General features: G+C 39.0%; 1 protein-coding gene across 3 annotated transcripts in view; it reads left to right on the forward strand.

Moving 5' to 3' along the window:
• The window catches only part of esr2a (estrogen receptor 2a), a 33365-nt gene that overhangs the window by 10141 nt on the left and 10329 nt on the right, over positions 1 to 12895 (forward strand). For 2 of the 3 annotated variants that reach the window (XM_058057562.2, XM_058057566.2), the window contains exon 1: positions 5488 to 5677. The gene's annotated coding sequence lies outside the window, so the exon portion shown is untranslated. Of the gene's footprint in view, positions 1 to 3596; positions 3719 to 5487; positions 5678 to 12895 lie in introns of those variants that run through there. The other variant, XM_078799013.1, reaches the window with a different exon arrangement.

A 12895-nucleotide genomic window follows, 5' to 3' on the forward strand; every position in this document is an offset into this window, starting at 1 on the left:
TTTTTTTTGTTTTTTTTGCATTTCTTCTCCTCTGGAGTTCAACATCTTGTAGGTCCCTCACAAACAAAGGAATTAAAGTCTGCAAAGTGGGACCAAATAATGCCAGTGGTGGTGAAAAAAATGCATCATATAAAATCAGATTTTTGACTTATATTGTATTAGATGTAAATAAGACAAAAATGTGGCCTATCTCTCCAATGTGCACCAATTTCAGTGATGAATTATAAAACAGCACATAAAGAGCACATAATCTTCTTTTCCGGAGTGCCATCCCAAAAGTGGAAGGAATACCAATACATTTAAAAGTGTCTTTCAGGTTCTTTGTATAGGTCCTCCATTCTTGGCACGGAGCTGTTGAACACCAAGAAGCACTCTGCATCTATCAGGCAACAAGAAAGGGAAGACTGGACTGTTAAAGAGGAAAAACAAAACTCAATTACCATAAAATAATAACCTGGAATTGTGTGCAGATTGTTTGTGAGCAGTACATTTCCCTTTTTAAATGATTTCCATTCAGCCCATTCATGATTTGTGGGATAAGCAACACAACATCAGGATGTGTGTTGTAAATTCAGAAGAGTGCAGACATTAACCGAGCAATTAAAAAAATCTGGCAATGCTACTGCACCTTTACCCGGATCTGCACCAACATCTCCACCTGGTCTAGTTTTAGCAAAAAGAACAATATTTGTATTATTTTTGTAAACAAATACAGCTCCAGAAATGTCATTTATAATACCCATCCACATGATTGCAGTCTAAATAATTTCATTTCTTTGGATCCATCCATTAGATGTTGCCAAATGCGAGTATTTCCCATATAGCGGTCAAAGTGTGAAGCCAGAAAACCAAAAAAAAGCAAAGCAGTGCCCTCAGTGTCACCTCATGTGCCAGGTTGCCAAAATATGAACAATAACTTCCCACTCTCACTTCTACAAAGCTGGCAGCATGTGATGTTGGCCTGTCCCATGCCTCAAAGGTCACCATGAACCTCTGACCTTGGCCAGACCTTGGCAACCCGGAGGTCAAGCAGTTTTGATTCCTTGTTTTGACATATTTGATTATGAACGCTTGGATTTACAATTCCCCACAGGATCAAACAGGTATGGATCTTGGGGAAAGATTGCGCTTTTAGAATATGAGCTTCGTAAACTGGAAACATAATAGTGACTCAGTTTATGATAAATGTATGACAAGTCAAGTTTACTGTAGATATTAGAAGAGAACTGGTCCATTCTTTGGGATAAAGAATGTGAAAAGGGGGTATAATCATCTGTCTTCCTCTTACTGGTGGGTCCATCTCTCTCTCTCTAGCTGGGCACACAGGACTTCTCCTTTCTCTCTGCCAGCTGTTTCCGCCTTAAAAACACTGTTAGAAATATCATTTTATATCACCATGCACATCAACACTCTGTTGATATGATTGCATTACAATAATAGCCGCCATGCAAGTAGCCATACTAACAATAGAGGAAATGCTATTTTGTGTTCATGTCTGCAGCAGCATGACGCAGGGGACCCACAATAAATCCAATCTTGATGGAAATAATACACAATTTCAAGGTTCAATTCTCATGAACATTAGAAAATATTGAAATGGATTCAGTCACGGTTGTATTGTTCCATACACTCTTATTCTACTTATAGCTGAGAAACAGCATGTTACGTTCAATATAGGATTAGTGTTGAAAAGCAATAGCACGCATCTGTTTTGTTGCTGACGACGCATCAATCGAGTCACTTGAGTTTTTGTAAGTTGTAAAATACATTCTCATCAGTGTATTCAAAGTAAGTACACAAAAACTTCCGATGAAATATGATTATGATTCGCAACTGTTTGATACCATAGGCTCCAGCACACCCCCATGACCTTAATGAAGATAAGCAGCATAAAACAATTAGATGGATGTTTGGTACCATTTGCCTTGTTTTCAACTTTCATGTCTTTATTCAACACACCATGTACACTCACATACATACAGTGTATTTCAAACTCATCATGGCCTACATAAAGTCTAATTTGAGGACACAACCTGTCGTCGGGGTTCCTAAGGTCAGTCTATGTGCAAATAAATGCAAGGAAATGATTGTTGAGCTGTAGACTGACTGCAGGTTTTGCATAGTCCCTATGGCCAATGTTTGTCTTTCCTACATTTTTCTGGTGTCAGGTTTGGGCAAAATGTCAGTTTTCTTGTTCTACCGTTGCCCCACTAATACATAATTAGTGCGTCTATCAACTACATAAAAAACAAAAAAAATTCAGCGATTTGGGGAACGGCAAAAATTGCACGGCCAATAGAAATAGTGTGCCGGGTTGTAAGCTCCTACACTCCCTGAAGACTGTGTGATAGGGCAAAGTTTGATGACCCCCCCCCCCAACACAAACACACATGCAAAATCTGGCCCAAAAGTCTGCAAGTATAAAGCAAAGATTTGAACCTGAAAAAGAAAGATTTGAATCTGACAAAAAACAGAATGTCACGCATCAAAAAAAAATTTTTTTTCTAAATAATTATCATAAAGATGTTTAACCCAGCACGCAGGCCTCACAGCTCAGAGACCCGAGTTCAATTCCACCCTCGGCCATCTCTGTGTGGAGTTTGCATATTCTCCCCGTGCATGCGTGGGTTTTCTCCGGGTACTCTGGTTTCCTCCCACATTCCAAAAACATGCTAGGTTAATTGGTGACTCCAAATTGTCCATAGGTATGAATGTGAGTGTGAATGGTTGTTTGTCTATATGTGCCCTGTGATTGGCTGGCCACCAGTCCAGGGTGTACCCCGCCTCTCGCCCAAAGACAGCTGGGATAGTCTCCAGCACCCCCGCAACACTTGTGATAGAAAGTGGTAGAAAATGAATGAATGAATGAATGGATGTTTATCCTAAACACTCTTTGTGCACCTGTATTTATTTTGAATACGCCGATGTTGTTTTCAATCAGTATTTGAATTTTCAGTTACAAATTGTATTTTTTCCAGTACAAAACCTTTGGCCCTAATATTGCTCCTCTTTAGTGTGTGGAAGACAACCTGAAAAGATGATTTCAGAGAGGAATTGATTACCGATTATAACGGAATAACAATAGCGAGATGACATCATATCTATCAATGATCTATTCTGAACACACCAAAAGTGATGCCCTCCCATAATGTCAGTCTGCTTGACGACTGCCATGAAATCAAATGTCCACTCAGCACAATAAAGACAAATGGATTTTCAAAATAATACTAAAATTAAGTGGAAGTTACACAACAACCTGAGCAAAATCATACTGTTAATTAATTTTGGATCATCATGCAAAGTCAAGCAATGAAATCTCAATTTTAGAGGAAAATGACCCCCATCAGACCCCATGTGAACCAAATGACAAGGTGGAAAAGCCATCGTCAAAATGTTAACCACAATTCGCACCCGCTTCTTGAGTGTGTGTGTGTGTGGGTGGGTGCAAACGTAAGGACGGGGGTCCATTACCCGGCAATGTCAAATGAGCTTCTGAAGCAGCGATAAATTGTGCAACTACAAAACGAAATCACCAAAATTGGATTTTGAGAGGTGAGAAATGAGTGCATCGTAATTTGGAGTGATTATCTTGGCAGGTGCGGTGACGGTGGTCCGTGTTCGGAGGAAGATTACCAGGATGAAAATGCTCATTTAGGCACACATGCTGACTTGTGGCAGAGGCCAAGTGTGGAGAGGGGAACTGAAGCAGCAGAGAGAGGTACTACAGCTCCTAAATGGTACATTATGTCCACACTACCTCTGAAATTATTAGTATTTTCCTCACTCCATTTTTTTTTTTGCTTCAGTAGAACCTGAACTTGCAGACAGGACTCACCCCTCAAAACTGGCTGCTCTGGTTTTAAGTTTCCTCTAATGCTTGTGCAATGTATATAGTTTCTACTTAATAGCAGGGGTCTCAAACTCAATTTACCTGTGGGCCACTGAAGCTAGGGTCTGGGCATTTATTAAAAACAGAAAAATGAATAAACTTTGCTTTGGTTCCGAATTTCTACAAGAAAAGCTCTGATAAAACATTCCACTGTTCTCAAATATCTTAATTTTTATTTTTCTACACAAAATAAGAAATGTGAAATAAAATAAATTAACAAATCAAGAATAAAGAAAATCAATCAATCAGTAATAAATAAATATAATAATAATCATAATAAAACGGCAAATAATAAAAACTTAAGAAACCACATATAGTTGGTGGTTAGACAAATTATTTTTTTTTCAGATTAAAATGAACAAAGCATTATTAGAGCCCTGTAGACATGACAAAACACGACTATAGTCACATTTATACTCTTTTTATTTACAACATATTGCGCAACTGCAGGGTCTTGAGACACATGCTAACTCGCAAACTGGAGAGCTAGCGACCGAAACGGTAGCCTCCAAGTTATTTCCTTTAAACTTAAAAAGCCAAAAACGTACCACTTCCATACGGATAGGGAGGATAACTATTAACAGTTATTTAACCTTTAACATGAACATTAATCAAACGTAATAATTTTTTCTGGGTACATGATACCATACAGCATCCATATCAAACTTGCGCGGGCCGCACTAACATTAAACTTTCATATCAAGGCGGGGGCCTCAAACTAGTGTCCGGCGGGCCACATTTGGCCCGCGGGCCGCATGTTTGAGGCCCCTGCTTTATAATATACACCATTATACAGCAGTGTTCATCAAACTGTTCTTGAAATAGCATATGGTATTCTTATACACTCTCAGCTTCACTGATTGTCTGCAATTTCCGTTCTGCTCTCTAATGAGCTGAGAGGAAAGTCGAGGTCAGACCTAAGCTGATCGCCTTTTGTTCTTTTACTTCCACTGGTGCAGACAAACCAGGCCAAACACTTCACGTGCTGAAATGACAGAAACACATGAATGAGGTCAATGAAGGGGGTTAATACATCACAGCATCTCATAGCAATCCGCTACAGTGACTCAATCGCACCAAGTGTTGTTTTGCTTAGTTTTTACACTTCCCTGGTCGGCAATCCGCTGATTGCAGGAGGGTGGGGGCAGCGTGGGGAGGACATGAACCTGATTGGATGCTGAGTCAATTTGTATTCTGCTGTTGTGCTGTACAGTACTATCTTTGAACAGCATTCCTGTTCAAGTCCCGCCTTCCTCCATGGTTCACTGTGCTCTCATTGGCTGGCTTTTCAGTCACTGTTCCTACAATCAAGTCATTATATACAGGATATATATAAATGCAAGCTTCAGTATTTCTCATATTTTTTTTGTTTGTAGCCAATTGTTATGAAGAAGTTATGGCTTTAACAAGCATCTTTACAAATAAATATTATATTATTTTTATTATATTATTATTTTATATTATGTTTTTCCGGTAATCGAAATCCAAACACCCAATCAACACATGTATGTCGTTTTTTGCACATGATGGACGTGGCAAGTCCAAACTTTATTGTGGAGGGAACAACCGGATGTTGCGCATCACAAAGTTCCAGCGAGTACGTCCTCCTGGTTTGAAGCTGGATTCACCAGCTGCTCGTTTTAAATCCAATCTTTGTGCGGGCTGACTCCAGTGGTGACTTTATTCCACACTTGAGCGTGTCTTGACATCGCGGCGTGACGTGACGTGTCGTGTCGGCGCCGTGAGTGGTGACAACTTTGTGTAGCTGCTGGCAATCTGACAGCAGAGGTGAGTCTTGTGTTGCCCGCTTTTGTTATTAAATGTAATATTCCCGCTTTTTGCCTGGGGTGAGGAGAAGGTTCGGTTAAAGCCATGTGGATTCACAGTCCACTCGTGTCAAATATTTCTGCTCAAGCAACAACTATAAGGCCCTCGGGGGGGGCTGTACGTGGACACTACGTGGAACTAGTCGGTCAACAGGTGACTGAATATTCCTGCCTGAAATGCTAGGAGAATCTTCGCCATACTTTATTGTCGTAATTACTTAATGCGTGTATTTACGTTCTATAGAATAATTATCTTCAATTCTAGCTTTATTGAGTGCAGCTTTATTAACAACACTGCCCTAATTAAACATGTCATACAGTACAAGTATGGGGTCAGTGTGTATAAATTTAAACATGATGAGAACATTTCAACAGGCACTTCTCACTGTGTGTAAACATCAGGCTGCTATCACTCCACTTTACAAGGGGGAATCTTCTTTTTCTCTCATTGGAGCAAAACTGATTTTGTATTGTGTATAGCATTAGCTTTATAAATGTAGCCAAGACATTCTTTTGTTGTTTCCTCCTGATGTTTAATGCAGATGTACTTCTCACATTAACTTACACCACTGTGTGTTTTGTGATGACCTAAAAATGCTAATGTTTTATCATTATAACAATTTGCCGCATTTACAATGGAAATGGCGCATAAAAAAAATGTAAATGTCCGTGTAATAACATCAGCAGCACTCGAGAAGTGAGTGCTGACTAATGTTTCCAATATGAAAGTCAAAATAAGTAAACATTTGACCTTAAAATCCCATTGATGGCTTGTTATAAAGAGAACAGTATCTCTGGCATTACCCCGGCATCCAGATAACCTACTTTACTGGAATAATACCCATGGACCAGCCAGGGCACCTCATGTTGTTATAGCACAAAAGTCAATGCCAGTTCAGGAGTGTGTTTTGTTTGCACAGACTTTAAGACCTATATTAAATGGCTTAACTTCTGATGCTGTTTTAAGATAAGATAAGACAAGCCTTTATTCGTCCCACAAGAGGAAATTCCAGCAGAGAAGGTGCAAAATCAAGGTAATACTAATTAAGACGTTATATGCACTATTTACAGCCACAGGTTTATTGCACGGTTTATTGTTTATTTCAAACACTTTGGATGCATCATCCTGTTACTGCTAGTTTCTCTAAAAGCTAACTCCACTTATAATCTACTTGCTCAGTACATTTATTTATATATATATATATATATATATATATATATATATATATATATATGTTAGTAGCACTCTAAAAGCACGTGTTCACAATATTAAAGAAGCCATCAGTAATAAAGTGACCTGAAAACAATATCATGGTGATAAACATGGCAACCCGTTATCATTTATTGTAGTGATCTGTAATAACCACAGACCAGCCAGGACACGTTAGCATCATTGCTAACATTACATGTCACAGTTATGCTGTGTTTGTTCAAACAACAGCATTTGTTAGCGTAGCTCCTTATGAATGCGTGTTTGCTGCTGTAAATTTACCACAGCCGCTCATAAGAAAATTCAACTTTACAACCTCAGGAGGACTGTGGGAGCTCTAAACAGGTCTGGAGCAGACTGTAAAAATGTTTCTTGGCAGTTGCTCGACTCACATTCAGAACTTTAGTTTGTCAGATAGCATGTGGAGAGAAGTGTTCTCAATATTAAAGACACAGTCAGTGATAATTTTGGTTGCTTTTAATGAAGGGGATGGCATCTCTACGACCACGGAGACCCTCCATCACCTACTTTATTGGTCTTTATTGGTGGACCTGCCAGGACACCGTTCAATGCTAAAATTGCAAGAGAAAAAATATAGCTCCTTTTTGATATGCAGTTGCTGATTTAGCAGTGAGAAGGGAGCAAATAATTTGCTCTTCTATGCGTGTTATCAGTATGTCAGTATTTTCATTAGAACAATTCACGCTGTTGACTCCCACTGACCAGCACACTCCTTAACTTAGGAAGGTGCAGCTTATTGGTGCGCAGCCGTTTCATATAAAAGAGGCATGGATGAGGCGGTGATGGCATTGACCTTGATCTTTTGTGTGCAAAGGATGGGTTAATTCCTGGTAACGTTGATATATTTTACTTGATTTGGAGTTGACCTTTTTTGTAAAAAAATAACTTTCACTAGCTAGCAGGCGTTTTGATGGAGCTTCTTGATTATGTATTATTTTAGAACAGGGGTCTCAAACACATGGCCTCTAGTTTGAGGCCCCCACCTTGATATGAAAGTTTAATGTTAGTGCGGCCTGCACAAGTTTGATATGGATGCTGTATGGTATCATGTACCCAGAAAAAATTATTACGTTTGATTAATGTTCATGTTAAAGGTTAAATAACTGTTAATAGTTATCCTCCCTATCCGTGTGGAAGTGGTAAGTTTTTGGCTATTTAAGTTTAAAGGAAATAACTTGAAGGCTACCGTTTAGGTTGCTAGCTCTCTAGTTTGCGAGTTAGCATGTGTCTCAAGACCCTGCAGTTGCGCAATATGTTGTAAATAAAAAGAGTATAAATGTGACTATAGTCGTGTTTTGTCATGTCTACAGGGCTCTAATAATGCTTTGTTCATTTTAATCAGAAAAAAATAATTTGTCTACCCACCAACTATATGTGGTTTCTTAAGTTTGTATTATTTGCTGTTTTATTATTATTATTATATTTATTTATTTAACAGTGGAATGTTTTATCAGAGCTTTTCTTGTAGAAAATTGGAACCAAAGTGAAGTTTTTTTAATTTTTTGGTTTTTAATAAATGTGTTTTTTTTTGTTTTTTTTGGAAAACCTGATGCGGCCCAGTCTCACCCAGACCCTAGCTCTCGTGGCCCCCAAGTAAATTGAGTTTGAGACCCCTGTTTTAGAATGAAAAACAACTTTTGCATGAGGTTCATTTGGAGACACTTTGTCGTGTGAACACTTTGGATCATCTGTTCTTTGGAAGTGGCGCCATGACAACACCACCTTAGGAGGCCTTCCCTTTTTTTTTTATTAATTTTTTTACCAATACCTGTCTATGATGTTGTTATATTTAAGCTTGTTCCCATCAGTTTTGCAGCAGAATTAACACTAGGGACCCCCTCCCCCCCCATAACACATGTATGGCAAGAGTGAAGGCAGCTTTAAAGTCAAGGTCAAAGCTTCTAAGCAGGGGTGGGTATGTGAATGCCTATTCACATCTGCGTTTACCCCCAAATGGCAATTTTAGAAGCACCAGTCTCAACATTTTGTTTGTTATCCTCCTAGCGTGACTCATCTGATTTAGTAGTCAGTTTGTTGGATGTTGGATTTAGCCTCGTTTATTGGCAAACTAATGGAACAAGACATTGTCCTTTTGGAATGGTTGTTGTTTACCAAATCTTTGGTCTTGTTTCCCCTTCAAATTGAATTACTACAAAGAACCAGTGACTCATCAGTCAGGTGAAACCAGGAAGCTGTCAGTCATTAAACTCCCTGAAGAAGTCTTTTACTTTGTGGCGTTTCATGATTTCTTGGCGGTACAGTCGTCCCTCGCTGCATCATGGGTTGGATTTCAGGGTTTCACTCTCACAGTTCGTCAGAAATATATTTGTTAATAAATCATGCCTATTATTAGGAAAAAAATATGCATACATGTGGCCTAAATTAAGCATTTTCAAACATAAAAATGTCTAAATGAACTAAAATACAAATCTAAGGCATTCAAAAGACGCACTCAAAGACGGTGAGTTAGGATTCTACACTGGTCACTAGGTGTCAGTAATGTAATGTTTGGTGAGACACACATTGCTGGAACAATAGGCACAATCATCCCTAATAAAAGTTCCAGGCTGCTGTCACTTCCTGCCCACCCACACTCAGCTCCCCTAGGGAACACATTTATAGCAACACACACAAGCATGAGTCTTATTTATGTCTTAATTTGCTTATTTATTCTTATTATGACTACTGTATTGGGTAATATGAGTATAAATGTGACTATAGGGGTGTTAGCTTATGTCTAGAGGGCTCTAATAATGTTAATAATGAAGGGCATAAGTAGGTTTTCTGTGCTCTAAGTACAGAAGTATTTCATCTATATATAAGGTCACAAAAATTCACTCATCACGGTCAGGTCTGGAAGCAATTAACTGCACTAAACAAAGGATTCTCTTGCAGGTGAAATTTATGTCCAAAGACGGGTTGACAAGTTGGGAATAATTCTCAGAACTGCCTCTACAACCTCTGTCAGTGAATCAGCAACAATAGGAACACACCATAATGTATGTGCACCCTCCAGTGATATGCAGGGTAGGTTCATTGCAGACTCTAAATGATGCATACAGTAGGTGTGAATAGGTGTCCAATCCAGTACGCACCCCGACTCTCGCCCAAAGTAAACTAGGATAGGATTCGGCTCACATGTGAAACTGTCACTATAAGAGAAAATTAATGACGGTCTTATTCAACGTCGACACAGCTTCATTCTAAATAAATTGATCTTGATCTCAATTCAGTGCTTGTTTTCAATGTTGGATTTTGGGTAAAAAGCATAAAAACACATTGATCCAGTTTGTGGCATTTGTCCTTATTTTTAGGGCTCGTTTGTTGGATTCGCTGCTGCTGTTGTGAGTGGATAATTCAATGACTCCCAATGTGAAATCAATACTGCTCAGGTTCTATCTAGTAAGAGAGTGTTAAGCTTGTTAAGGAGTCTTTGTTGCCTCCAGGGGAGGTCTTAATGTCCAATTCCAATTTAGTGGCACTATCTTATCGATAGATCATTGATATAGCATTATTGATCGTAGATAGACCCAAAACCTAAATAACTATTGGTGCCTTATTTTGGTGCTAAATTAACGCAGACTCAGACTTCTGCAAAATGTGCCTGACGGTGATGCTGTGCAGGCAACATCTTGTAAGTAAGGCAACATCCCCATAGAGACACGCAGTCTGTCAGTGCTCAGTGGCAACACAGTAAACCAGCACACTGAACATCAACAGTACAACACAAGCAAGTTGCCAGAATGGTATCAATTATCAGTTGGTGCTTGAACTGCGCAATGTATGCATTTGAATTATTGTAAAATTTGTCACATTCCCTGCCTTCTGTGTTGCTGCTGTTTCAGCATATTGGACTTATGGAAGTGGCAGTGCTCAAGGCAGGATTAGAAACCGCACATGAAGTGCTTTGCGCACTCTATAAACCTTGCAATCCTACCTCCATTCCATAGATAGACTTTCTTTATTGTCATTGCACAATAACACAGCAGTGAAATTCGTATACTATTCTTTCACTGTTTTGCTGGACATTTGATGCTGAAAACACTGATCTCTGTGGTGAAATTGTTAATAAAGTGTCTGTGTTACCGAGAGCCGTGCAGGGTGCCGCCATCTTGTCATCATGTCCCCAGTGTCACGCGTTGGCTCCGGTGATGACATGTTAGACCCCTTTTTTTCCACCCGAGTTCAACAGGTCCAAGCAGTCCAAACAAAACCAGTAGTAATTCTACACTTGATTAAACTTAAGTTTGTCAGATCAAAACAAAACGTAATATTGGCGTCACTACTTCCTGAATCTACATTCTAAGCATCATGCCAACTGTAGTTGGTTTTTTTAGCATAAGCAAACCTAATCTAATGCAATTTAAAATGTATTTTACACGTTTTTACATAGCTACAGATTAATAGTAGTATCTTGTTAGTCCATAAAAATCCATAATTGCATCACTGTATAAGCCGCAAGGTTCAAAGTGTTTGAAACATAGCAGCTTAGTCTGGAATTTATGGTACAATTTTATTCTCTGAAAATTTCTGCTTTGTTTTTAGACTAAATGTTTGTTTTCTAAGCACCACCATCGTTTCAGAAGTACAGATTTGGTTAAGATGTAAACGACCCAACACTACCAGTATATGAACACTCCCAAAATGCGGGTCAACAACTACAGTATCTTACAAAAGCGAGTGCACCTTTTATTAACTCTTTTATTATATCTTCTCAAGGGTCAATACCAGCAAAATGAGTGTACAGCCTGCATATCAGTATACTGTATCAACTATTTACTGTTCACTGGAAATGGCTCAACCATTGTATGAATATCTGGCAACACAACATTGTATCATACCTACCATCAAGCATGGTGGCAGCAGCTTCATGACTGTATGACTGCTGCCCCACAGGGGAGCAGCGGTTACTTGAAGAAAACATGAATTCCTAAGGACTGTGGTATTCTAAGCACACACTACTATGCAAGTAGTACAGTGACTACTGTAAAAGAGATCCTAGTTTAATGAGTGTAGTATTGTCCCTTGAGAAGATGTCCTGTAACAACCATGGTTGCAGATATTGCATATCAGGTGTTCCTTCTGTGAACCCAAGTAGCAAAAGGTCAAACCAGTTCTTTGTCACAGCGCCAGCAGACACAAGCATGTCTGACACAATTCCAGAGGTTTCAACTTGAAGTGTACGAGTTGTACCCATTTTTTAATCGTTTGTTAACTTCTCACGGCTTGTTCCAGGCCGAGAGCCGTGTCGACATCAAAGATAGATAGATGTTCAGTTTCGATAGCTGAAGTCAAAGGTCAAATAGGTACATGAGTTCTTTTTCAGCACCGTATCCTTCAACCCATTTTGCATTTTTAAGACAAAGCAAAAATATCATTGACCACATAAATAAAAAACACTCAGACACACTTGGCCTCTTATTTCCTCCCACCCAAGATGTTTTTAGGGAATTCTATATTTTCCTACTTTGTGTCCAGTAAAGGCTGTGCTGAGACATTCATTCCTATATGTTTTCAACTTGTTAAAGCGTTAAAAGAGTAGCCCATTCCTCACAACAATCAGTGATCACGGGGTCAATGTGATCTGTGGAAGTTGTCTAGTTGAGTTCAAATGTCATTGAATAACAGATTTTAACATTCAACCATTCAAATGACAAATCAATGTGGTCTTTCAAAGTCCAAAGATGGATCGGCCTGTTTCACTTTTGTTAAGAAATAAGCTGACAATAAGCAGGCTTGATGCCAAAAAGTAGCACGCAAACATTTCGAGTGACGACGAGACTGCTGTTACCCAGGAATGATTAACTCTGCTGAGTTGACTGTATCAGATGTTGTAAAAGCAAACGAATATGTCCTTTACTTTCCTGGGATGTGATGTGTGTGTGTGTATTGACTTAACAGGTGTCTGTCTAAAGTACAATATTAATCATATTTCATGTTCTCTGCCAT

The sequence above is a fragment of the Doryrhamphus excisus genome, linkage group LG19 (genome assembly GCF_037039965.1).
Source record: "Doryrhamphus excisus strain RoL-2023G ecotype Guam linkage group LG19, RoL_Dexc_Guam_v1.1, whole genome shotgun sequence".
NCBI lineage: Eukaryota > Metazoa > Chordata > Actinopteri > Syngnathiformes > Syngnathidae > Doryrhamphus > Doryrhamphus excisus.